The sequence below is a fragment of the Triturus cristatus genome, chromosome 5_2 (assembly GCF_964204655.1).
Source record: "Triturus cristatus chromosome 5_2, aTriCri1.1, whole genome shotgun sequence".
Classification (NCBI taxonomy): Eukaryota; Metazoa; Chordata; class Amphibia; order Caudata; family Salamandridae; genus Triturus; species Triturus cristatus.
Window position 1 is genome coordinate 205,814,645 of NC_140588.1, and position 27,837 is coordinate 205,842,481.

The 27,837-nt window shown below is 41.4% G+C and overlaps 1 long non-coding RNA gene across 2 annotated transcripts in view; it reads right to left on the minus strand.

Annotated features, from left to right (window-relative positions):
- The window catches only part of LOC146822804 (uncharacterized), a 175,211-nt gene that overhangs the window by 138,193 nt on the left and 9,181 nt on the right, over window positions 1–27,837 (minus strand). For both annotated transcript variants that reach the window (XR_014961835.1, XR_014961834.1), the window contains exons 2-3: window positions 12,603–12,687; window positions 389–550 (exon numbers count right to left, since the gene is read on the minus strand). This is a non-coding gene — a long non-coding RNA (uncharacterized LOC146822804). The remainder of the gene's footprint in view (window positions 1–388; window positions 551–12,602; window positions 12,688–27,837) is intronic.

A 27,837-nucleotide genomic window follows, 5' to 3' on the forward strand; every position in this document is an offset into this window, starting at 1 on the left:
CTTATTTAGAAGACCCTAGCGCCGCCGGTGTGTTACTTTTTCCCATATTAAAGGTGACGCACCGGCTGCGCAAGGGGCTTGTAAATAAGTCCCTATGTTTGTATTTGTTGTCGACACACTCATTTTAAGACTCAAACTGGGACTGTTGATTTGTATTTAAACAGTGAAAAAGAGAACAATATTAAGTGGCAAGAATTTTCTGTTTACTTAATTGTAGAGGAACAGTTTGACTTGTCCACATGACAGGTTATATGTAAGTACTATTACAATAAGTTAGAAGAAAACAAAATTCTTTCTAGAACAGTGCATAACAAATTAGATATAGTACCTATCCCAGAAGTACTTCAAGATCTGAATGTGTATGACTCTATATTTATACAATGTTTACCTCCTTTCCAAACTATTGTCCATAGGTTACCTCCAACCGAGCTCCAGAGAGGTCTTAAAGGTAGAGTTGTATAATAGCCATTAGATTTGTAGCAGGATATTGAAAATGTAGAGGTTGAGAGAGATTTGGAAGAAACACTTATAAATCCAGTTACTGGTGTACCTACAAAGAGCAAAAAGATATGGCAAGAGTTAGTAGATGTTAGTAAAGGAAAAAATGCACATTATATCTGGCAAAAAATAATATATATTATAAAGATATAAACATTATTCAAAATGTGCCAGATTTGGAGGATGATGCATCATTGTCAAGATTGTCTAGATTGAAAAAGTTGATTGATCCCGATCAAGAGAAATGTATGAATACTACATTATTCATGCTATTGATCTCTTTCAAATGAAAGAAGCAAGAGGAGCTCCCTTGAGTGTGTGGGAGAGAAGTTTAGAAGCTAGCTGTAAAGATACCAGCATCCTAAATTTTGCCATTACATTCCCTATACAATTCAATTTCTATTTAAGAGTGTCTTGTCAGGCCTATCTTATGTAGTAAACCACATTCTCAAAACAGACCAGAATCTGGAAAATATGATGGCAGGGAATTGGTTGACAAAGTTCAAGAAATGAAAACCTGGAATACAACTTAATTAATTTAATGGCATGCCACCATGGCATCAATGAATATTGGTATCGTCCACGTGGTGAGCTGAAATGCAGGTTGAGAAACTCATTTGTGCAGCGTACACATGGGATGGTCTCCTTGAACTGCCAGAAGAAAACTCTAACATAAAGGACATCAATCTAAAGACAGCCGAAGAACTTTGTTCGATAGACCATGCTAATGTTTGCAGACATTTTAACCATAGGTTCCAAGCAATAATGATTTTCATCTGCAATAAAACAAATCCTCCTCTCGGTAATGTAACTTGGGGCGCAAAGAGTACCAAGCTAGAGGTGCTCCACATGGTCACATGCTGTGATGGGTCAAAATGCCCTAAAGTTTGGATAAGACACTGATGAGTATGTCTTATCTTTTATTAAACAGTATGTGACATGTGCCACCCCAATGGATATTGCTGACAAGGGTTTGAAACTACAAGTTTTACTGTTTCAAAATCATATGTGTGTGCAATACTGTTGCTGAAAATACAAATCCAAAGGAAAATTGTGCACAAGAAGTTGTTTTGGATCTTCATAACCTGTGGTCTCTGAAGGAAGAGTGAAAAGCTTTTTGTCTGCAGTCAGACAGAACCTCACACGGAAATCAGCAAACAGAGGCTTTAAAATATATGAATGACTACAGACTTGTCATTCTAAAGATGTTGAATCAAAATATGGGTCTACAATGTGTTGCAAACAACTCCATCACTGTTGCTCACTACCCTTCATATATAACAACATCAGAGAAGACCGAGATAAAAGAGATGTGGGAGGAGATTTCTGCAGAAAAGAGTCTTACCAAAAAATCATACACTTTCATCTTGAAAATGCTTTCCCCCAGAGAAATAAGTTCAAATGAATGCTCAGACAGATTAGGCTTGGCTAGTGTCTTTTCCAAGCCAAGAGGAATTCTGTGGCTAAGCCAAGGCCTTGCAAGTAGTCATAATAGAATATTAAAGTATTTTCCAGAAATAAATACCTTGTAGACTTTGAACCAAAAATTACAGAAATTCTAAAGACTAACATGCTGGATACATAGTACCCAAGAAAGAGTCCTCACCTTGAAAAAATGTGTCTCTATGAAGTACGTCAGCACTATACATATTGAACTAATGAAACTGAAAATATGCAACATGGGAAATATGCAGTCCTAGGATGTGATGGTTGTTTAAGGAGACATACCAAAGGAAATCTAATTAACCATAGAAAACTTAAAAGCCTAACTCCAGAGAAAAGAGAGTTTTTGTACTAGCACTTTTACAGGTATTCAAGCCATGCCGTGCCAAATCAGAATTACTTGAACACTATGGGGCTCATTTATGAGCCTCTGCCTCACTTTTGCGCCACCGGTGTGTCACTTTTTGTGACGCACCAGTGACGTAAAACATGTGCCATGTTGCGCCATATTTACGAAGTGACGCATTTAAGTAGATGCGTCACTTTGTAAACCTCTGCGCTACATTATACCTGCGCCAGGTATAATCTATGCAGGGTGGGCGTACCCCCGCAAGAAGGGGTCGTAGGAGTGGTGCAGTGAAATCTATGAGATTTTGCTGCGCCACTTCTAGGACGCCAATGCGTCAAAACCTTACGCCTGCCTCATGGCAGGCGTAAGGGTGATGCAGGCCCTTTCACATGGTGCCACTTTTTGCACTGACAGATACGTCAGTTATACTAACGTATCTGTCCTTCCTTGCGACATGATGCATCATATTGTAAATATGACGCATCATTGGTGTCGCAAGGAGGGTGCACTGAGAAGTGGTGCATCGCTGCTTTCACGCAGCAATGCGCCACTTCTCGTAAATGAGGCCCTATGACTTTTACAAAGACTTCTTTCATGCTATAAAAGATATCATTGAATGCTCAGTGTTTCCAACTTGTCAGTGAATGTTGAGAGATGAGATTAAACAGGAAGAAACCATCACTGTTGAGATAGTCAACGAGAGTTCTCAAACCTGGCAAATGTTTTGCACCAGAAAGTCAAGATCCTCTTGGAGAGCCATTAATTCAAAATGAAGCCTCAACAGAATGCAATGCAGCAAGCAAGACATGAAACTGTAGATTTTGAACTGTTATTAAAACAACTTAATATTAAACAGAAAGACAGTTTTAATAGAGTTAAAGATAAAATAGAGCATGGATTTCTGCATAAGAAGAGTGTGGATGTTCTTCATTTAAACCAGTTCTACTATATATAAGAGCACTAGAAGTAGCTTCTTAATTTAAGTACTCATCAGTTATCTACAGAAGGCAACAGATTCAAATTTGTCATGTGTAGTTACTGCACCAACAGATTAGCTGTACATAACATTAAAGTAATTACTCTTTATCGACTATTAATGCTTCCTGTGGAACATAACAACAAACTAGAATATGAGAAATTATAGTGCCGCTTGTCATGAGGTAGCAAGAGTTTTGAAAAAACTGAAGCTTCTAATTATTGATGAAGTGAGTATGGTCTCAAATGGAATGCCTGCTTTCGTACATTTAAAGATTGCAGCAGTTATTTAAAATAAACTTTCACATACTGTTTGGTGGGAAACATGTAACAGTATTTGGTGACCTACTACAACTTACACTGGTAAAAGAACAACCTGTTTTCAAAACACTTCTACAGAATGAAACAAGAAATTCTCTAGGAAGTATTGGGAATGTAAATATTTGGCAAAACTATGAATACAAAGAATTGGTGAGAAATATGGGTCAAGCATCAGATGTGCAATATGGAAATATACTGAAGGACATTAGTGTAGGAGTTCTCACAAAAGAAGGCTAAAATGCTGTGGATAGTCACCTTATCAAGAAACCATTTTCATCTAATATTATAGTAGCAAAACCTATGTATAATTTCATTAAATTAGAGAAGTCTATAGTGTATTTAATGCCAACCCTTCTAGAGTGCTCCAAATTTAATGAAGAATTACTACAACTGGATAAAGAAGATATTTTGAAAATTACAGCTGCTGATAAAATGGAATATCAGGGACTGACAGTACCACTTAAAGAGAAACTACAAGCAAAATTGGATTCTTCAGAAAAGTCTGCATCAAAAACTGCAGGGTGAGAGAAGTGGTTACATGTGTACAAAAATTGTTGTAGGAAATTAAATGTTGAAGAGGGGTTAGAATATGGTGCAATGGGCAAAGTTATAAATGTTATTAACTACCCGAACTGAGATGAGGTGGAATACTTGGTCATAAAATTTGATGAGGTTGATTGTGTCAGCAGAGTGGTTGATGCAATGTACTTTTTTTGCTGGTGAAAGACTTATATATCCAGCGAAAGCAGTTTCCACTGTCTCTAACATATGCTTTAACCATCCACAAATCACAGGGTTTAGGTGTAGATACAGCTTTTGTGGATTTTGGAAGTACTGTATTCAAAGAGGGAATGCCATATGAAAAATTGTTAATCTGTCCAAAGCAGAAGATTACAAAACAGAGTATAGATGCTCAAGAAAAGGAAGGAGAGAAAGGGAATCCTCAAGAATAAAAGAAGAGAAAACTGTTAAGTGATGGAGAAGTTGGAGGTTCCCACATTTAAAACAGTTCAGGAGTCAACTGCTATGCCAATGTTGTTCAGAATGTACTGTTTAATTTGCCTCAAGTAGGAAACCAAATTAAACAAAAAAGAGATAGGACAATCTGTTCTGTACTATATAATTTACTCCAACATTGAATGAGAGTCAGAACTGTAATACATTATGTTTCAGGAATCAGAGATCTTATAGATATATACATCGGATCAGTAGTGTTTTCTCTAAATATTCAACAAGATGCACAAGAATTTATTATGGCAATGCTAGGAGTAGTAGAGGAAGAGGAAGTAATTATTAATGTGTTTTTGGATTGAGTTACAAATGGAATCATGGCTGCGAAGATTTTAGATTCACGTCTAGCACTGTAATTAATTCTGAATGATGTCTCTAATTGACATTACCAGATAATAAACTATGCCTTTTGACAAATTCGTTGAAAAAGACCAACCAAAATATTACCTGTCTAAACTGCAAATCAGATGTCATGTATATGTTGTTTCTACAAACAGCTGGGAAATATATTATACTGATGTTACAACGATGCAGAGCAAATGGCTCAAAATTAGAAACTGAAATTACAAACTTCGTAGCTAGACAAATATCAATTACAGGAACGACTTTTACTATTTTGGCTATCATCTTTCATGAAGGAGTTAATACAACATCTGGACACTACACTGTATATTTAAGATCACAATCTGGATGGACAGAATGCAATTACATTAATCTAAAATCAAAAACAAGACTACCTAGGAATTACCAAACTCATATCTCTTCTTTCTTCAACTAACGTTCTGAGGACAATTTGTGGGTAAAAAATGCTAGATGGTAATTTTTATTAAGTGGTTAATCTGTTTATTAGACTTTATTCGACCTATTGGGGGTAATGTCTTAAAAGTTGATCAATATGTGCCATTGGTTTTACCTTTCACGAAGGACTATATATAACATCTAAACACTACATTCTCTAATTACAATAGAAAGATGAATGAATGTAGTCCAATTACTAACGTTTTTGAAAAGATCTTTAAAAATGAAGAGTATTTTTATATTGCAGAAACAAGTTAATATAACAACTAAACAGAGCACTCTGTGGATGGACATACTCCAATTATTAAGCTTTAAGATGAAATCAAACACTGACTTCAAAATTAAAAACCTTTCCCTTTCTGTTTTTCCTATCAAAGTTCCGTGTCCTGTTTCTGCCAAGAAAGTACTATATTTTCTCTACATGGATCATCAGTAGTTTACACATCATTTGGCCTACCAGGAGTGATGTTCTCATAAGGATCTCCAAAACTGTGTTTCTGATATTGTACCTGATATATAAAATGAGAACTATTTACTATGTTTAACACACGTTTTGTTAAATTACTGCAGCAACTGTGGAAAAAAATCACTAATTAATGACTTGAGTGAGTGTAATTCATATTATCACTAATTTGTAGTGATCTACTGTGCATCTTTGCTTTTTTGTTGTTTTTTTTACAATCCATAGATTATTTTTTTCCACTGTTTAAGGATAATGCTTCATACACACCATTGTTTAGGGTGAAGATATAATAATATTTTTAACATACGTTTTGTCAGATTACTGTAGTAACTGTGGAAAAAGTCACTTATTAATAACTTATAGGGAGTTTAATGCATAGTATCACTTATTTGTAGGGATCTACTGTGCAGCTATGAGTTTTTTTTATAATCCATTGATTGCTTTTCCTCCACAGTTTGAGGATGATGCTTCATACAAACCATTGTTTAGGGTGAAGAAGTATGTAAACTGGTAAAAGCTCTGTTTCTGTAATTCTAAAGATTAAATGGTAACATATTCAATAGTGGCTTTAGTTTAACAATGTTAGATGTCTCAAAAGAGTTCTTCTACCACACACATATTACTTCCTGATATCCATAAAGAGTGTTTTTAAGCATAAACTGTATTTGGAGTTATCCTGTACTCAGTGATCCATGCATCACTCATGCACTTATTCTAACATGTCTGCAGCTGTCATGCACTCATTCAATCATCAATGCACCACCCATGCACTCATTCAATCAAGTATACTCTATGCATGCACATACTCTAATATTCATCCAGAACCCCTGCACGGATTTTTATATCCATGGACCACTCATCCACTCAATCAATTATCCATGCACCACTCCGGCACTCATTCCAAGATGCTTCCACAAATTCTAATCTCCATGCACCACTGATGCACTCAGACTAATATCCATATACTTCTCACGCACTTAATCAATCATCTAGGCACCATATATTAACCCTGATTGCACCACTCATGTACTCATACTAATATCCATGCACCTCTCCTACAGTCATTCAATCATCCATGCACCGCTTATGCACTTAATTAATAATGCATGCTCAACTCATACACTCATTAAATCATCAATCCACTTCTCATGGACTAATTCAATCATCCATGCACCTCTCATTGCACTCAAATAATCATCCATACATCATGTATACACTTATTCCATAAGGTATGCACTGTTTATGCCCTCATTCAATTATCTATGCCCCACTCATTCAATCATCCATGTACCTCTCATGCACTCATTGTATAATTCATGCACTGCTTGTACACTTACTCAATCACCCATGCAACACTTATGCACTCATTCAATCATTGATGCACTACTCATGTACTCATTAAATCATCCATGCACCACCCATGCACTCATTCAATTATCCATGCCCCCTCATGCACTCATTTTAACATCTCATGCACCACACATGCAATCGATGCATCACTCATGCACTCATTGAATCATCTGTGCACCGGTCATGAATCATTCAATCATGCAAGCATTCTAACATCAATATACCACTCATGCACTCATTCTAACATGCATGCACCACTTATGCACTCAATCAATCATTCATACACCACTAATGCACTAATTCAATCATCCAAGCAGCATTCATACACTCATCCAATCATCCATTCACCACTCATGCACTCATTCAATAAATCACACACTCATTCAATCATTGATACACCAGGCATGCACTAATTAAATCATCCATGCACCACTTACACAGTCATTCAATCATCCATGCCCCACACATGCCATCATTCTAACATCTCATGCACCATGCATGCAATCATCCATGCACCACTTATGCACTTACTAAATCATCTGTGCACCAGTCATGCACTCATTCAATCACCCATGCACCAATCATTTGTTCATTCTAACATGCATGCACCACTCATGCACTCATTCTAGCATGCATGCACCACTCATGCACTCATTCAATCATTCATACAACACTAATGTACTCAATAAATCATCCATACAGCACTCACTCATTCAATCATCCATGCACCACTCATGCACTCATTCAATTATCCATGCACTAATTCAATCATTGATACACCAGTTATGCCCTCATTGAATCATCCATGCACCACTTACATAGTCATTCAATCATCCATGCAACACTCATGAACCCATTCTAACACAATTGCACCCTTTGTACTCTCTTCAATCTCCTATTCACCACTCATGCACTCATTCAATCATCTATCCAGCAGTCATACACTCATTCACTCATCCATGCAACACTCATGCACTTATTCTAATATCAATGCACCACTGATGCCCTCACTCAATCATCAATGCACCATTAATGTACTCATTCATGCAATCATTCAATCATCCATGCACTACTCATGCACTCATTCAATCCTCCATGTACCACTTGGCAACTACCGCCAGATCTCCCTGCTACCGCTCCTGGGTAAACAACTGGAAGGCATAATAAATAAGCAGCTGGGATCATACCTCGAACTCAATCAAATCCAGGATCCCTCACAATCTAAGTTCTGACCAGGGTTCAGTACAGAGACTGCACTCCTGGCCGTGACCGATTCGCTGAGACAAGAGATGGATGCCGGAAGACCTGTGGCATTGTTACTATTAGATTTGTCTGCAGCCTTTGACACCATCTCTCACTCAAGGCTCGTGGAAAGACTGCAAGCAATCGGTGTCCAGGGGACAGCATTAAAATGGCTACAGCATTTTCTGTTAGATAGACTGCAGACGATCATCCTAGGTCCATATTCATCGGGCAAAACACGCTTGGACAAGGGTGTACCACAGGGCTCATGCCTGAGTGCCACTTTGGTCAATATTTATATGGCCCGCTAGCAAAGGTCACTGAGCATTTCAGTTTTGAGATCATATCATACGCTGATGACACCCAGCTGATGTTTACTATGGGCCAAGATCTGGATCTGGAGAAAAAACGTTTTTAAGCAGGAATGCTAACAATCTCCAATTGGATGACTGAGAACTGCCTCCAGTTAAACCCAGATAAAACAGAGATTATGCTGCTTAGAAAAGCCACAGCCATCTGGTCGGATGACGGGTGGCCTCACCAATTGGGTGCCAACCCTGTGCCCAAACAAATAGTTAAAAATCTAGGGATAAAACTAGATCAAGCCTTAACAATGAAAGATCAGATTGCAGCTACTACTAGCTCCTGCTACTACAATATGCGCCTTTTGTGTACACTTTTCCCTCTCCTGCCCACAAATGTCCACAGAACTCTGGTTCAAGCAATGGTGATAATTAGACTGGACTATGGAAATGCTCTCCTGGCTGAAGTTAGCGATACCTTGCTCACCAAGCTCCAGGTGGTCCAGAACACAGAGGCCGGACTTATACTGAACCATCTTGCAGACACTCCTTCTGCGCCTCTGTTGAAAGAACTGCAATGGCTACCTGTGAAGAAGTGCTCCAGTTTTAAAATCTGTTGCCTCACGTACAATGCCCTAAGAGCTAAAGGCCCACGCTATCTCCACGCTAATAAACTGACGACTTACATCCCCAGTCTCAATCTCAGATCCAGAATCCAAGCCTTTCTGTGTGTGCCCCGAATTTGTGCAACTCGCACCGGGGAAAGGCTTTTTCCTATCTCGCCCCAGTGTACTGGAATAAATTGCCTATAAGCCTCCAAGAGACTCCCACATACAGCAAATTCAGGAAATTACTAAAAGCCTATTTATACTAATCTTCGTTGGTAAGCACCTCCTGCCAGGATCCGCACCAGCGTTGAGATGCCCCCGGTTGAGACGTGTTTTATAGCAAATAACATTAACATAAAATAACATAACACATTCAATCATCCATGCACCCCTCATATACTCATTAAATCATCAATGCACCACTTATGCAATAATTCATATACCACTCATGCATTAATTTAATCCTCCATGTATCACCCATACACTCATATACTCATGTAATCATCCATGCACCAGCCATGCACTCATTCTAAAATGCATTCCCCACTCATGGTCTAATTTAATCATCCATACCCCACTCATGAACTCATTCTAACATCCATACACCACTCATGCACTCATGCAATCATCCATGCAGCACTCATGCACTCATTCAATCATCCATGTACCACTCATGCACTCATTTAATCATCCATGCACTCATTCAATCATCCATGCTGCACTCATGTACTCATTCAATCATCCATGCATTAAAGTAAAACGTTTATATTGAAATGTAGTAAGCCCAGTGTGAAGTGCCACAATATTTGTATTAACTCTAATAAACTTGAATTTACTAATCACTTTTTCTACCTGGGGATTGTCTTTGACAACAGGGGCTCATGCCCAAAAGCTATTAACTGTGGAAAAACTGCTTTTTGCCAAAGCCACGGGTGCCTTGATTAATTTTACCAGGAAGTTAGGAAGGCGCTCCATCGAGGAATTGCTGATAATATATAAAGCTAAATGTATTTCAGTTGCCCTATATGGAGCTGGCATTTGGGGTTATGCGAATGTAGAGTCCCACCAGCAAGTTGAGAACAGGTTCTTAAGATTTTTGTTAGCTGTCCCAAATTCCACGGCAACGACATCTGCCATGTTCATTTAGGACGGTCATACCTGCCAGATCTTATTAAAATCCAGACAATTTAATTATGGCATAAGGTCTGGACAGGTGTTACTACCGGCCTCAATCGGGATATGATCAAAGACTGTCTGAACCTGCAATGGGCCCAACGCATTCCCTGGCTCGCCTACATCAAAATCTTTATGCATGACCTAGATTGCTCAGATTATTTTGCCAAACCTGACACCCTGTCTCATATCTCAAGGAAGGACCTCAAGGTCTTATGTATTAACCACCTGGAGACGATGAGATTGTCATCTAATATCATGAAAATGTCAGTCAGAGCCCATCAACTGCTCTTGACTCAGCCAGGAATCCAACCCTACCTACTAACAACTCATGGAAATTACGACAGGATGCTACCGATACGTCTACATCTTGGCAATTTCCATAACCTGGTAACATTTACCCAGGTAAATGATTGGTCACACATTCTTTGTCCATGCCCCTGTGACAAATCATAAGCACAGTCCACAACTCACATACTATTTTTCTGTAAGTTGTATACCCTTCTCAGGAAAAGATGGATTCTTCCTTATTTGAAGCTGCAAGGCCTGAGACAATGTCGACCCGCTTTTTTTGAGTTGCAATTTTTAGATGACAAAACTTTTAATGTTCATATCGTAAAATACCTGAAAGTGGCGATAAGAACAAGGAAAACAATGCAAACCCCATCTTTTGTACAATTTGACTTAGGTTTTAATCCAGGTTAAGGCAACACTGAAATCTGGTTTTAGTCTTTGCTTTTTGTAAAATGTAGCTAGCTGATTTCTTTTTAAAATACTCATTTTTAACTTTCCAATGTTGTATTTTATATGTCTGTCAAATTGTGAACACATGAATTAATTTTCTTATGCTTATTGTGTACTCTGCTTTTAAGATTTGACATTTTAAATCGAATAAAGCATATCTTGACTTGATTCATCCATGCACTACTCATGCACTCATTGAACCACACATACACCACTCATGCACCCACTCACTCACTCATACAAGCACTAATGCACCAATTCATATACTCACACAGGCACTGATGAACCCATTCACTCACCCATACAGGCTCGCATGCAGCCATTCACTCACCCATACAGGAATTTGTGCACCTATTCACTCACCCATATATGAAATCACACATTCATAGAGCATACTTTATCTTTTTTAAGCATGAAAGGCAGTTCTAAAAAGAACATTTTGTTGTTGTTTTTCCAGAACTGTTTTTTGAAGATTTTATATTGTTTGTGTGTTTTTCATTGAAAGAAACAGCAAACAGGGTAGGAAAAACTAAAATAAGCAGGAGAATCAAGCTGCACAAAGTAGAACTTGAATAAAAATTAACACTTGTGCTGTCTTTCTAAACGCTGCAACTGACTGCTCTCCAGCAGTCACTTTGGTTGTAAAGTCCATGCAGTACATAGCCATTTGTCTTGTGGGACTTTTTGGCCTGGTACAGGCGGAGCAGTCATTGATGATGATGGCTCTCTGGCTCTCTTTGCCCTTTTTAAATCATGATTATGGTATGTTTGAAGGTGCTATAGCATAGAGGTAGTACCACACGAGTACTTCTTGTTTGAACCTCTAGATAATGTTTTGCTGCACAGGGAACATGTCACAAACTTGGGAACCGTCTTAGACTCCCCCAAACGGTATGGTAAAGAACTCCCATGTTATGTTGACCTTCTTCTGCTGGGTCTCTTTATTTATTTGCTCTTCTCCTTCCACTTCCTCAATACCCTGGTCTGCCTCCTGCTGCAGCTGGCTGCCATCTGTACCTCCTGTTGCCATTTTTAGTTTCCAAAATGAAGATCTCCAATAGCACTATACCACTGCACACACACCTGCTTAGAATGATTCAACAATGAATGGAGCATTTAAGAAAAAATAAGGTTGGGGACTTCCTATTAAAATAGTTGAAAAGTATTTTATCAAATCGCATCACTTTCCTTCCAGGCCATGTGATCTTCACAACACGAACATCATTGCGAACACCAGAAATTAATATAGAACTAACTTTCACTAAAGTAAATACAGAAACATATCTTCAGACGTCTTCCTTATAAGCAACTACTGTCATACCTACCATAGAATATGGGTATATATCTTTTTAACACCTTTGAAAAACACTCTTGTCATGAATATTGGTATTGTTGCACCGACCGGCATCGCTGCAAAATACAAGATTAGTTTTCAGTAAAATAACTAGAAAACATTAGTTTAAACAGTACACTAATAAACACCTAGTGTTAAACATACTGTAAAATGTGTGTATGTGTATGCTTTCTACTTTAAAAAAAAGACATTCGTCGTAATTAGCGACATCGTCATGATACCTGGTGTCACTGCGAAAAATTGAAAATATCCTTTAAATATGGTTTTTATAGAAACTCACTAGAAATACACAAGTTTAAACATTATTGTAATAAACCCCTAGTCTCCAAAATACTGTAAAATGTGTGTATATATGTGTTTTACACTATGAAAACCATCCCATTTTTGCGGTGATGAAAAATCATAAAAATAACCTATAAGTTATTATTAAACTAAAACAAATGAGAAGGGTACACTTCCACAAATGCATGAAATAGTGGATCATTATACACCTCTAATCTACAATATTCCATTTATGAAAGAAAGCAGAAAACCCTTAGAAATACACTAAAAACAAACAAATGTTACTGGCATGTAATAGTTAGGAAAGAGAATTTAAAAAACCTTATAAATTCACTGAAATATCAAAGGTTACAGGGACGTTATAGTAAGGAAACAGAATAAAAAAACATGGAAATTCACTGGAAAAACCCAAAGGTTACAGCGACCTTATAGTAAGGCTTGGATTTCACTCATACAAAACCAATGAAATTCAGCAGACATAGTTACCTGAGCAAACTATAACTTACGCCCCCACAATGCACTGCTTATGAGCTCACATATTACATCACTCTTGACATAGTCAGTGACATTACTTTTACTATGGAAACATGGTTCTAACTACAACTATCTACTGGTGACCGCCAAGAGGTAATATATATATATATGTATATACATTCACTGAAAGAACCATAGGTTTCAGGCACGTTATTGTTAGGAATTAGCATTTAAAAAACCTTAGAAATTCACTGAAACAACCATAGGTTTCAGGGGCGTTATAGTTAGCGGAACATTTCACTCGTATAAAACCATTGAAATGCCCCCGTTATAGTTAGTTCAGCTGACTATAACTCGTGCACCCGCAATGCACTGCTGATGACGTCACATAATACATCACTCATGACATGGTCAGTGACATCACTCATGACATCACTGATGCCATATTTTCTGAGTTTTCAAATAGCGACAAAGAACTTTTAAATTATTTGTAATCTTTATGTTTTTTTATCCAGTTGACCACTTGATTAAATGTTGCACCTAGGGGAGAGGATGTGGTGTTTCTTCCAGAGCTACAGACTTTGCAACTGGGGAACCAGGTTGGAGTTTCTGCTTCAGCTCAACATTCTGTGATTCTGGTCAAATCACTTAATCTCCCCATGTCTACAACCAAAATGAATTTGATCTTGTGTGATGTAACCAATGCTCATGTAAAGCACTCCAATACCTGACAAGTCTGCACTATATAAAACTGCAAATACACAAAAAATAAGTGTTTTGTACACTTCTGTCATTGGGCTACATGTGGGCTACATCTGGGTGATATTTGTGCTGCATTTGGGATCTTTTGTCTCTGGTGGCCATCTTGGGAGATTTATTTGTTATGAAGTTTCCTAATTTCCACATTTACTGCAGTCTCCTCAGTAGGAAATGCTTTCAGTTTTTTGCTTTGATTCCATCAAGAAGGTATTCAGATATGTCACACATTTGCCATAAATTCTGAATGTTAGCACTCTAGTTACTGATTAGATCACTGTAGTAGAGCTACTGCTCACCACGGAAGTCTGCTGCTGGTATTAAAAGTGCATGTTTCAGTCTGCATATCAGAATTTTTTAATGAAATAGAAGAGGATTTGAGAAGTCACTCAAAATGTGCCCTATTTTTTCTTTCTGCAGAACTAATCATAATTTCTATGGCAAAATGAACCCCCTTATTTTGTTCCTTTGTAAATTAAATGTTTTAAGTGTTACCACTTTATTCCAATCAAGATGGCTTCAGGTGTGCCATACTTTTGTCATAAGTAAGACTGTTGGCGCTCTAGTTGTTCGTTAGAACACTCTGGGACATTCTGTCATTGGGCTATACTTGGGCTACATCTGGGTGATATTTGGGCAACATTTGGGCTCTTTTGTCTCTGGTGGCCATCTTGGGAGATGTATTTGTTATGAAGTTTCCTAATTTCCTCATTTACTGCAGTCTCCTCATTAGGAAATACTTTCAGTTTTTTACTTTGGTTCCATCAAAAAGGCATTCAGATGTGTCACACATTTGCCATAAATTCTGAATGTTAGCACTCTAGTTGCTCATTAGATCACTGTAGTCAAGCTACTGCTCACCAGGAAAGTCTGCTGCTGGTATTCAAAGTGCTTGTTTTAGTCTGCATGTCAGAATTTGTTTATGAAATAGAAGAGGATTTGAGAAGTAAAAATGTGCCCTAATTTTTCTTTCTGCAGCACTAATCATAATTTCTATGGCAAAATGAACCCCCTCATTTTGTTCCTTTGTAGATTAAATGTTTTAAGTGTTACCACTTTATTCCAATCAAGATGGCTTCAGGTGTGCCATACTTTTGTCATAAGTAAGACTGTTAGTGCTCTAGTTGTTCGTTAGAACACTCTGGGACATTCTGTCATTGGGCTATACTTGGGCTACATCTGGGTGTTATTTGGGCTACATTTGGGCTCTTTTGTCTGTGGTGGCCATTTTGGGAGACTTATTTGTTATGATGTATCCTAATTTCCTCATTTACTACAGTATCCTCAGTAGGAAATACTTTCAGTTATTTACTTTGATTCCATCAAGAAGGCATTCAGATGTGTCACACATTTGCCATAAATTCAGAATGTTAGCACTCTAGTTGCTTATTAGATCACTGTAGTAAAGCTGCTGCTCACCAGGGAAGTCTGCTGCTGGTATTCAAAGTGCATGTTTCAGTCTGCATGTCAGAATTTTTTTAATGAAATAGAAGAGGATTTGAGAAGTCACTCAAAATGTGCCCTAATTTTTCTTTCTGCAGCACTAATCATACTTTCTATGGCAAAATGAACCCCCTCATTTTGTTCCTTTTTAAATTAAATGTTTTAAGAGTTACCACTTTATTCCAACCAAGATGGCTTCATATGTGCCATACGTTTGTCATAAGTAGGACTGTTAGCGCTCTAGTTGTTCTTTAGAACACTCTGGGAAGCTGCAGTAGAACACAAAGGAATCAACTGACAGTCTCTGCCCTTGTTGGATGTACATGTTTTACTGAGATTGTCAGACTTCATTCTCACATGACTGAGAAAGATAATGTGAATTTACAGAAAATATGCTCTCAGTTTAGCTTATAGATCACCTTCCAAACCTCTGTGGGAAAAGCATGAGAAAATAGTTTTCTCTCAAACATGATTCATGATATCACAGCAGAATGCTTTTTCACATGGTAAAATCACCTTAGAACGCAACACAATTCCTAAAATGAGTATGTTACCATCAACAAATGTTTTATAATGTAACTAAAGTCTTAAAACCTTCTATTAACTGCAATGCTTTTTAATGAGGTGCTATCATGTATATTGGTCCCAAGATGGCTGCCAACACTTCTTGGATGGAGTGCTGACAGCTAATCAGATCTCACGATGAGATGTGTGGTTAGGCTCCGCCCAGATATATATGTGATTTTACTTTTGATTTTCTCAGGAACTACTGAACGGATTTACACCATTTAAGCAAAAGGCACGAGTCCGAACTGAGGACTACCTCTTTGCCAAATTTGGTGTAATTCCGTTCAGCACTTCGGGCTGTAGCTGCGTCAACTCGTTCTATGGGAAAATGCATAGGGAAAATGCGATTTCGGACCCCCTTTTTTCTCGGCCCCCGCTTGACGAATCACCGTGAAATTTTCAGGATAGGACCGGAGCTGGCCAAAAGTTTGGAAAATTTTGCGAAGTTCATCAATCGAAAATAGGTCCTAACTATAACTACCTACTGGCGACTGCCAGTAGGTAATATATATATATATATATATATATGTATATATATATTGATTTATCTATCAATCCACTGATTTATATATCAGTCCTATTTATCTATGGGTCTGCTTTAATGCCATTCATATTTTGCTTGCGCTTCCTCCACAGCATGGAGTACTGGATCAACCCAATTCATCCCTTGACTACTTACACTGTGAGTGACAACATTTTGCATAATCAAATGTGCACCGCCGCCTAAAAAGGTGTGAAATTTAGACTCAGAGCAGGAGGGCCTGGCTGCAGGCCCGCACCTTTATTTGGTTTCTATATTTTTTGTGTTTTTTGGCATGAAGCATTGGTTGGCAAAGAAATGCCTCTGTAAAATTCACACCATTGCTAAGGTCACACTTTGCCAATTCATGTTTTCAATAATTTTTAATAAATGTAAAGAGAAACAATTTTTGAAAACAGCTAAGTAAATATTGAAACAAATAAAAAGCGATAATTAAGCAAGCAAAAAAAAGTAAGCGTCAAATGTACAAGGCACCATAGAGCGAGATGCAAGCAAGATCCAAATAGATTGTCAAGACCTAAACTCTGGTTGGTTAAGGATAGAAATAAGGATGCTTTCAATGTAAACACAACGTTCTAGAAATTCAGGGCCTGATTCACAATGGTAAACATGTACCTTTGTGTAGGTTTACAATTTTTTTGTTATTGTTAACCTAGAAGTTAATAGTAACTTTACAACTGCCTAGACTCCTCAGTAGGGGCAGAGAACTCTGCAGATAAAAAGTTAGATCTTCTATCTTTTTCTGTGAGGAGTTCTCTGCCCTGACTGTGGAGTCCCCACAGTTGTAAAATGTATATTAACTCGTAATTTATGCATACCAGAAAAAGTAAACTTACACAAAAGTGAATCAAGCCCTCATTCTTTAGGTTCCATTTAGCATTTTTTCAGAGTTCACACCCTAAGTAGGATTTTCTGACACTCACAAATTGATACACTTAACCCAGGAAAGTGTTTTGAGAAAACAATAAGCTTAAAGCAAACCTTAAATGATAAGAGGGAGGTTTAATGTTTGTTCCATAGAGCACTGAAAATATACAATCTTCCTTCTGTTGCCTACAAAGTGTGACAAGATTAATTTTGGCCATATCAAGGTGAGTTGCGCTGGTTCAGCACAGTGTTTTTTGCATCTGATGCATCTAACATTACTACATATAACTTGGAAGTTTTCCGAGTTAATGCATGACCTTTGGGCAAAACAAGCTGGAAACAGCGAGTGGGAATCTCTGTTCACCGTTTCCAACTATTTCTGTCTAATATTCATGTACTAACTCACAGAAATGTCTAATTATATGTCTGAAATTTAGATTCCTCATCAAATGGAAAAAACACACCCTACGATCTTTGCTGAACCAGTACATCTTATAATAAGATAGTTCCAGGTTCCCTCACCAAATCACAGAAAATATCTGGGGACAAATGTTGGAAACTGGGCTTCCTTGCAGATGCTCCTCCCACTTTTTGCCCCATTTTAGACTTCTAAATGCTGGATTTTGACACTGATTGTACATTGGGAAATATGACACGGTACTACGAGTACTAATACCACGCATGTCATTACAACGTGGGTATTACTACGTGTTGTCATTTACCACGATGTACTATTACATCGCATACTTTTACCACGAATATGCCTTTATCACGCATGCCAATACAATGCAAAGGCATGCGTGGTAAAGGTTTGCTCTTGATGAAAGTATCAAAGGTAAGTTACACTACCCTGTTCTACCCTAAACCCTAATTTAGTATCCTTGCATGACCCTCCCCTGACCCAGTACTCTCCCCACACTAAAACACTACCCTCTGCACGACCCTCCCCCGACCCCCATTCCTCTGCCTACACTAAAACACTACCCTGCACGACCCCTGCCACTACCCTAAACCCTAAAACAATACTCCCTACACTACTCTCCCCCTACCCCCAGTCCTCTCCCTACCCTTAGACACGACCCTGCACAACACCCCCACCCTAACCTAAAACAGTACCCGGCACTACACACAACCCCCACCGACCTCCTTTTACCCTAAAAAATTAACCCCCACCTCGGGCACAATCCCCGTTACCTCTCTCTCCTTCTGGTTCCTCTATCTCCTCCTGGTTCCTGCTGCACATCGGGTCTGAGGGGCTGTGTACATCGTTGTTAGGAAACAGAAGAACATTTGTTTCCTCACAACGAGGTGGATCGCCAATATTTTTTTACATCACATGTGCTTTTACCACACATGCCTTTACAACAAAAGTCGTTGTAAAGGCATGCATGGTAAAAGCACATGCGATGTAAAAAAAATGCATAGTAATGACCACGTTGTTACATCGCATGTGTGGTAACGCTTGCGATGTAATTGTATAAGGGGAAAAAGCCGCGTTGTAATGGCTGTTTCCCACACTGGGACTTACTAAACTAGCCCCAGCACCCGTTCTCTTTCTCCTAAAAGTGATGTGAATTAGTACCTTAGCACATTATTGTTGGGAAGAGATCAAAAATCAAGCCAGGCTAAACAATTCTATTTTTACAGTATTATATGAATCTCTCTCGGCATTACAGCTAGAGGAGGCCTGGCTCACTATTACCACATACTCCGGGTTTAAAACTGTTGTCAATAATGCAATTAAACATACCTCATTATTAATGAATAAAAAAGTGTTTTCAAAGAAACATCATGCATGGGCAGTGAAACAATCTTACCAGACGCTGAAACCTCAAACGTACTTGTCTGAACACCTTTCATACCAAAAAAAACATTATTTGTCACTGCTTCGGCTGGGGTCATTCCCCTTGAAGGATTTGACCCCAAAATGGAAGCATACCTGGCCAACAAAAGAATGCCGCCTTTGCGGTCAGGGTGAAGAGACATTATTACATTTACTATACATTTGCCCCTCATTACTGGAAATTCAAAAAATTGTCCTTTGAGAGTACTTAAGGAAAGAACAAATAAGGACATGTAGAGTGGCGGTCATAAAATGCCTTGGAGGCTTGTCAATCCAATTGTCCTGCAGAGCTATAAAATTCCGGAAAATTGCAGCAAAAGAACTGGTCAAAAAAGCGATCTAAAATGAGTTTCCTTGAATTGAACTGTTTGCACACTTACTAATTGCACAGTCTACATTTTTTATTATTTTCTACCGAATGGTTTGCACATGTTTCAAATACACTGATTATATTTTTTAAGATTGTTTCTTAGTCCAAATAGCTGCTGATTGTCTGAGGATAGGACCTTGTTGTGTTTTTATCTTTAGCTTTTATAAACGTCTCTCCAATGTATTATGTACAAACGTGGTTTTCCCACTCTTTTATGATTTTTAACGAAAGCCAATAAAAGTATTATTGACTAGTACACCTAATTAGCAAGATACTTTGCCCCTTAATAAGTACCTAGTATATTGTACCAGTGGTAGCCAGGGCAAGGGTGGTAAAAGGGTCATCAGGGATAAAGCACTGTGTAACCCAAATAAAAGTGTGTTTTCAGGTCTGTCATTGCAGCCCTGCACGAGCAGCCTGTCTGCTTGAGAGTGACTCTGCACACATCATGTGAGGCAGAGCCACAACACTGCCTTAAATTAAGTAAGTCACTCTTAAAGTTGTCCTCCAAAGCCCAGGAGGTAGAGTGCATTACAATAAAGGTGTGGATAAACATGTTTATACATACATATCCATACAGTAGCCAAGTAAAGCAAGGTTTCACCGCAAGTGATCAGTGGTCCATAAAGTAGCATGGGCTGGCTACTGTGATAACTCAAGACAGGCCTGGTAGTGACTAGGGAAATTCCATTGGTTGAACTAGAGCTCTCACACACCCAGCAAGCTGGGTGTCATGCTTCATCATATGAGCTCTGCCCCTCGTCAAGGCGGCGCTGCAATCCTTGACGGGCACCCGAACCGGGGCTCTTTATCGGGGATCTTCTGTTCCTGCCGGTTGGTGCATGGGGGTGAGGGGCCTAATGTGTGTAGATGTGTGAAGGAGTGAAATTAAAACGGGTCAGTTAGTCCTTATCAATAGTTTATTCGGAAGGTAAACTACCCGATTAAAATGGTGTAGAGTGGCTAGTGTACTAGAGAAGGTGTCTAGTCATGAAGCTCTACTCTATAGATCAACATGTTCGTGCCTCGTGTGTCAGGAGGATCTAGGCACTTCTTCAGGATCAGAGGTAACTATCTACACTACGTGGAGAGGTGCATTCTACCTACCACGTCTTCAGGTGCGTTACCTGCGGACAAGGGTGAGAAAAAGTATAATACCGGATAACAATCTGAACAATTCTCTTCTAAATATAAATAAGGATTATAGTAAAAGTGAAAAGACTACGCTATTAGGGTTGCAGATGCTAAAGGTAGATCAACTCTTAAATTATTATAGCGTATGGTGTCTATTTAGACCAAGTGTGCAATCTAAAGAATAAAGAAGTGTGCAATTAAAATATTTTAAAAAAATATTTAAAAACATATGTTAATGGTGAGTAATAATTCAACACTCATGGTCAAGGGGATTACAGCTGCGAACTCACCTAGTGGGTTGCTAGGAATTGCTAGCAACAGTCCTGGCGGTGAGGGTGAATACCTCCAAAAGACTAGCCACACCTTTAGGAGGACACTGAGTGGAAAGGTGACTTACACCCACAGGATGTTGTCACCTCAGGGGGGGTTACCAGCAAGGACAAGTAGCCCATTTGCCGCTGTCACTCACACCCTTACCACCCCCTAAACTAGGATTTAAGGGGCTCCTCTGACATCCGAATCTCAGTTCTGACTTTGAACCCGAGAAGAGGCACAAAGTAGACACTGACAACAAAACTGTTGATTCTGACGCAGTACAGCGAGAGGACACTTAAGAGCCCTGAAAAGACCATATTCTGGAATTGTGTATTTGACCATGGCAAAAGCTTGTTGCTCCTAGCAAGAGGGGCAACAGTGGCTGCCAGAAAGCGAAGCTTGGATTGGTGGGGCAGGTCATGCAACCAGCAAGTTGCAGGACCTGTCAAGAGGGAGCCTTAAGAGAATCTGTGTTCTGCAAGCCCAGATTGGTAACCAGTACTCCACTCCTGTTTGCTGCAGCCAAGGCGTGGAGATCATCCCCTTGAGTGACATCTCCAGCCCAAGAGCAACTCACAGCGACAGCAACCAATGTCAACAATGACACCGCTGCAGTGTTCCTGCTTCCTGAAGTTGGAGTCATCGAGTGTGTGGTAAAACATCTTTGGCGCTACCTGCTCCGGTGACTAATGGCTGATAGCTACCTCTGCACCCGGAGTGACTGAGCAAAGTAAAAGAAATACAAGTCCTAGGACCCCAGAGGCCTCTACTTTCTGTGGATAGAGCGGAACTCCATCTCCGAGTGTAATTTTTCACGTGCAGCAAGATGGACAGCTCCTGCTCATCCCTTCAGTACCAAGGACAGCCAAGTCACCTCTGCAAGAGTCCGAGTGTCACTTGTGTTTTCCCTTATTCATTTCAATGGGATCTGTTTGAAAGGTTTACTAGATCTATTTTTGAACACTTTAAAAATGCACAACTCCGGTTGTATGTATGATACAAAGTTTGTTTTAGTGTCTATATTTACAAATAAATAAGCTCTATTTTTATAAATTGGTGTCAGATTTCATTCGAGCTGTCTCAATTACCTATGCACCATAATGGTACTCTAAATTGCTTAACACATGTTCCTCCAGTAATGTCTGACTGCTCTCTGCCACACCACCAGGACTGACCTAAGGATTAATGTTGTTGAACCAGGGATCATCTCTGTGTATTGTGAGAATATGTATGGTAAGGGCTCCCAGCCATACCACTTAATATTCCACCTTGTAATTACGTACTAAGGGGGATTTTCACAAGGATCTATCTCCGATTTAACAGCACTTTAGCACAGCCAAAGTTGTGATAAATTTACCACCCCTTTCACAAGCCGGTGCAAACAGCCAACAGCACCACTTTCCTTGCCTTAGCATCCGCAACAAACCTCGCCACAGATGACCCTGTCAACTATCGCTAATGAGATGCAGAGTAGGCGTTCCCGACCAAAAAGCAGCGACAACATCACTCCGCAACATTCTCAATGACCAGACAGATCTGCGATAGGAGCACAAAACAGGCGATAAGGCGCGTAAGCACCAGGAATTTAACACCTGCTCAGACCTGGTGCAAATTCGGACCACAACCTGCACCAGACAAGGGAGCACCGCCCATAGCCACACATGAAGAACAACAGATGCTCCCGAGCAACTGAACATGCAGCACGGACACCCAAGAGGGCCACAACACCCACCGACACCACCCCCAGGCCCCCAACACCCCCCCGGGTACCCCCCAGCCCCGGACAAGGAAACTTCACACCAACAACACGAATCCCAAAACAAATATTTAGCCTGATGTCGCACAAGCAGGAAAATCAACATGTGTGGCCAGAAAATTGAGAATCAGTCATACAGTAATGCAATCACCAAAACAAAACAACATTCAAACAAAAGCCAAAACAGCCATTCGGATGAGTCCTAGCAGGTCAGCACTGGAAAATCTGTAGGACACAGCCTGGAAGACAAAATCCAAGAAGAAGGTGTGCAAGAGAAGAAGGTGTGCCATGCGCCCAACAAAGGAAAGAGATGGAGAGAGCGAGGAAGAGAGACGGAGTGAGATTGCACAAGCAGCGCAAGGCCTCTCGGGCACCTGGCTCCACATGCCAACATGTGTGTGTGTATCGCCATCCGTGCACCATGAGCCCAAGGCCTTGTCCCAATCCCAGCACCAAAGCCACATTACATTCCGAAAACGCAAGTAGCAGTCAGACAAACATCAGGGATGAAAGCTCCATTGTTCCAATGCAGAGGGCGGGAGGGCACCTGCACCTCTGACCTTGGTCCAGAACGTGGCTGGAACACCCTGAGAGAGATGCCACGGCAGAAGGGGACGACTTCCACACCATGCATTGCGCCAATGAACTATCCGACTTATCCACACCTCACACACAGAAGCCCCTGCATGAGGTACCCCCGCATGGGATGCCCTTGACACTCAGTGAAACAGCAACTCATTCTCCCCAACGTTGCACACACATTCAAATCATTGCTCAGAGCTGTGGCATATCCTCCACACAACTGCCGCAGTCCAGCAGGTTCCACGAGACGCACCAATGCAATGGCAGGCCATCCCAGGCACATGCACAACCCTCGTCACATGGAACAGTACCGTGCACGTATGCTGCATTTACTGAGCGCAGTGCCACTGGCAGTGCTGCGGATCGGTTACCGGCTGAGATTTCGCCTGGCCTACTTCACCTGCGTCCAGCCCTGGTTCCACTGCCAAACATGCACCTTCGAGTGTCCCATGGAAGTCTGCCTATCCAACACAACCATAGATTAATTGGATTATGAATTATGTCTGCGCCCCCTGTTGGATCACGAACAGGAGTGTAACCGAAACAGCCGTGCATGGGATGCCTTGACATACTGCGCATGTATTGGCAGTTGCGCATGGGAGATTGCACAATTCCTCATGTGCAAAGACCACATCGAGGCGCTCCCCTATTGGGCTGTATTGCGGATTGGTGAAATGGCATGGGCTTAGCACACCTGCCCGGACCAGTTAATGGATTGGCTCACCCTGGTATTCCTTGAATACAACAACGACGTACTATTGGAACACATTGCACATGAAGCTGCACGGGCATTCATGGATGAGTAACTATGTTCCTGCAGCCACATCAGATTGTCACCAACAGCACAGGTCCCAACAACTTGTTGCATCGTGGGGAATGCTCACATATCCCACCACAACAAAGGATATGTCTGCCTTCGTCAGGACTCTGGATGCATGTGCGTGGAACTATGCTTGTGTACAAACACCTGTGCAAGGTGATGCAGGTCCATGGTCGGAGCAACACAGCGTCGTTTGGCAACGTTACCAATTCGGACACACTGCTGGGGGAGAGTACACACATGGCACTGTAGCACGACATGTGAACCTCTCGGACCCTTTCACCTGATCACTGTCAGCAGAGCAGACAATCGGTGCACTCCAGTGGCAGAGCACTATACAGATCCCATGGGAGTCATGCCCCCTCACACAGGGCAATGGGCAGACACCAAAACACACATGACTCGTCCAGCAAGGCAAAGTGGACTGAGACCGTTGCCATCCGTAATATTTGTTCCCCATTTTTCACTCACCATTTTCTGAACCTCGACATGCTCCCATGCTGTGTGTAAGTGTCTTAAGCTTGTCCATGCCTGTTGTGGCCGAAGCCTCATCTGTACTGACACGCACATGCCAATAAAGTCTATGCCACTCCATTGGTGTCTAACTGTGATGTGTGATGATTAGATTGTCCACTTGTGTGCCACAATGATCATCGTCCCTACACAGGGAGGAACTGACTGACACATGTGCAATGGGGGTGGCTCCCTTTTGCAAGCTCCACCTCTGTGAGCCAGACATTGTTTTGGGATAGTTGCTGGCCAACCTGTGCACTTACGTGTCTTCAGCAATGTGAGCATGGTGTCCAATCTCTGACCATGTGGAGCAATGTCATATATCACAACAGAATGTGTCTACACAGATGTGTGTGAGTAGGTATGCGACGTGAAGTTCTGTTGTCACATGTGATGAAGGACACCACTCCTGGCCTGCTACCGATTCGGTCATTCCTACACACAGCCCTATTCAATATATGGACGTGTGCCTACGTTGGGGGGTTGTGAGATTGTTGTTATTGTGCAATGGGGACACAGCTAGTACTCACGTTCACAGTCATCCAATTGGCAATGTGTCTCAGGGATACATATGCGCATAGATGTCAGTTACCAGGGTGTACCCTCATGTACAATCATTGTCCCTACATCCAGCCATACTTCCATACGTGAGTGAACATAGTCATGACACATCTGTGTGATTTAGAATGTTTTATTCACATTCAGGTGATTAACGGAGCTGGAGCTGTACATGGCCATCCAAGCCCACATTACATGGAAGCCCAGTGGTGGGCTAACCAGAGTCCTTTGGGGATTGAAAAGTGATTAGGAAGAGGGGGAGTGGCGTCCGCAGCAGGATTGCTGTGTAATTGTCCAGCAGTGAAGATATGGCAGTCTGTGTTGGGGTCCGGGGGAATGTCACAGAATGTTCCAGGGGTCAGTGGGAGGTATTCTCCCAGGGCATGATGCATAGGGCACAACCAGGCAGGGACAGGCCTTTTGGAGGTGATGGATGCTACTGCCTCCTTCCGCACACAGTAATTACCATCCCCATCTTACTCCCCTGATACGGGTTCTGTGTCCGGTGTGTGTGGCGGGGTGATAGCTGTATCACTGTGTGCCACTGACACATCAGACTACGGAGGTGATGGGGCAGCATCACTGTCTGCTACTGACACGTCAGGGGTCGGAGATGTGTGTGTAGATGTTCCCGCGTTAGTCATCTGGGACAGGCTCAGTGGCAGCACTGGCAAGTAGAGGAACCGCAGGGCATTGAAGTTCCCAGCTAATACTCGCTGGTTTCCAGCCGTGGCAGCCATACTTACAGCCAGCATCTGCTCCATGGTCTCCATTGACCTCCGCATCTGTGCCAACTCTGTGCTGTCATCGCTGGTGTCTGTCTGACCAGACAGTACTTGTATTCAGTTAATGGCCCCAGCGAGGTTAGCCAAGGTCTGTGGTGGAGAATGATGCGTACAGGGGCTGTCCGATAGGGACTGTAAACGGTCCCTGATGGGACTCAGACACCCACGTATGGCATCGAGTTTGGCTGCCACGAGCTCGAAACCCACCCGCAGCTGTTCAGCCAACTCCATCTGGCAAGCCCACACACACTGTTGGAACTCCATGTATTGGTTGGGGGGGTCCTGGGAGACAGCTGTGGTGGTGTGCATTGCCTGCTGTGTGGTCTGTGCAGGTGGTGGGGTCACCTCAGGGCAGCTGGCCTGCCCTGCTCCTGGGGATGGGGTGCAGAAGCTGTCCATTATCCGTTGGAGGGTGTCTTGACATGTGTGCAGGTTGTCTTTTTCATCATCAATGATGAGAAGTGTGGTGTGCTCTGCAGGAGGTGTTGTATGTCCCTCTGCAATGTAAAGGGGAGATGCAGGTTAACAGAGTTACACATGTATGTTGAAGATTTGCAGCTGTTTCCATTCAGACTGCATGCCAGGGTACATTGTGACTGTTTTGGTGGAGTCAGTGTGTTTTTCGACTACATGACGGATGTGTGGTATTACCCACACAGTGTCAGGCAATGCCAGATGTGTGTGGACGGTTACCACGCATGTGCGGAACCTGTTGCAAGCCCTGTCCTGTGGTGTTGGTGTTGCACTTTGTGCCACATTGCCGTCATTGCTGATGTTCTGTGCTTGCTATGTGTATGTGCTGCATTGTGGGAGAGTTGCACCTGCAGTTCTGATTTCGTGTAGCCTTCTCCCTTTGAGGTGGGGTGCCTTTGAATTGTGTGCTTTTTGGGGGCTGATTTGTTTATGACTTGGGTCATATGTGCTCTCGGACAGATTTTGTGGCCTGATATGTCAGAGTGTGACCTGCTCCGTTGCGGATGTGATCAGCACTGGGCCACCTCCATGTCGAATCGTGGGACATTTCAGGTTTTTTGACTGCTGCCATGCTATCGGGCATGCAGTGTCACTTGCATAGTCAGTGTGGGTCACAGAGCTGCTGCGTTGCTGGATTCAGCACATGTGCATGGGTCGGTTGTGATATTGGTGATGAGGAGGGGGGCCCCTTTGTGCACTTTGTGGACGGGGGCCTACTTGTTTTTTCTATGTGTGCTGCAGTGTGCCAAGGCTATCAGGGATATCTTCCACTTTCATTGTGGGTGTGCAGTGTTCTACACATAATTGTGCATGTGTGCCATTGTGCCCATCTCCCCCCGTCCCCCCAGTCCCTGGTAGTTACTCACCCTGTTGTTGTTGGGTCAGGTCGTATCGAGCTGTGTCCAGGGCCCCAAATCCTGCCACCGTCTCCACACTGCTGACTGTGGCCACCATTTCCTCCAGCTCATCCACCTCCTACTGTGTCGCAGGACTCCCACCTCCTGTCACCGTTGCTGCCTTCCTGTTGGCCGCGAGTTTCTGTTTGGTTTGGCTGTGTACTTCATGCCAGCGCCTCATGACCTCCTCCATTGACCTCCTCGACACTCCAACTGCATTGACGTTGGTG